The sequence below is a fragment of the Pygoscelis adeliae genome, unplaced genomic scaffold (genome assembly GCF_000699105.1).
Source record: "Pygoscelis adeliae isolate BGI_AS28 unplaced genomic scaffold, ASM69910v1 Scaffold289, whole genome shotgun sequence".
Lineage (NCBI taxonomy): Eukaryota > Metazoa > Chordata > Aves > Sphenisciformes > Spheniscidae > Pygoscelis > Pygoscelis adeliae.
Genome location: NW_008825499.1, coordinates 99,740 through 100,064, shown reverse-complemented (window position 1 = coordinate 100,064; position 325 = coordinate 99,740).

Sequence of the window (325 nt, the reverse complement as noted above, 5' to 3'; positions counted from 1 at the left end):
AGTAATACAAGTTTCTCTTGCTGGTGGAAGTTCAGCTACAGAGGTAGCTAGAGGTGCTGGTGGTGGTGGGAAACCACTGCCAATATGGACAGAAACAATTGTCCTTCCTTCCTGTATTGATAAGCAGCTTTGCCATCTGGGGTGGGAGGAGGAGGCGGTGTCGGACGCGGGTAGAAGTTGTGAGTTGTGACGGAGACGGCAACAGCCAGCAAGGGGTCCTGAGCCCACGAGTGTCATGCGTGGTGCTGGGGCTGAGCAGGACGCGCAAAGTCCCTGCCGCAGGCTTTCGGGAGCCGCTCTGTGAAAGGAACAGGAGAGCGAACAA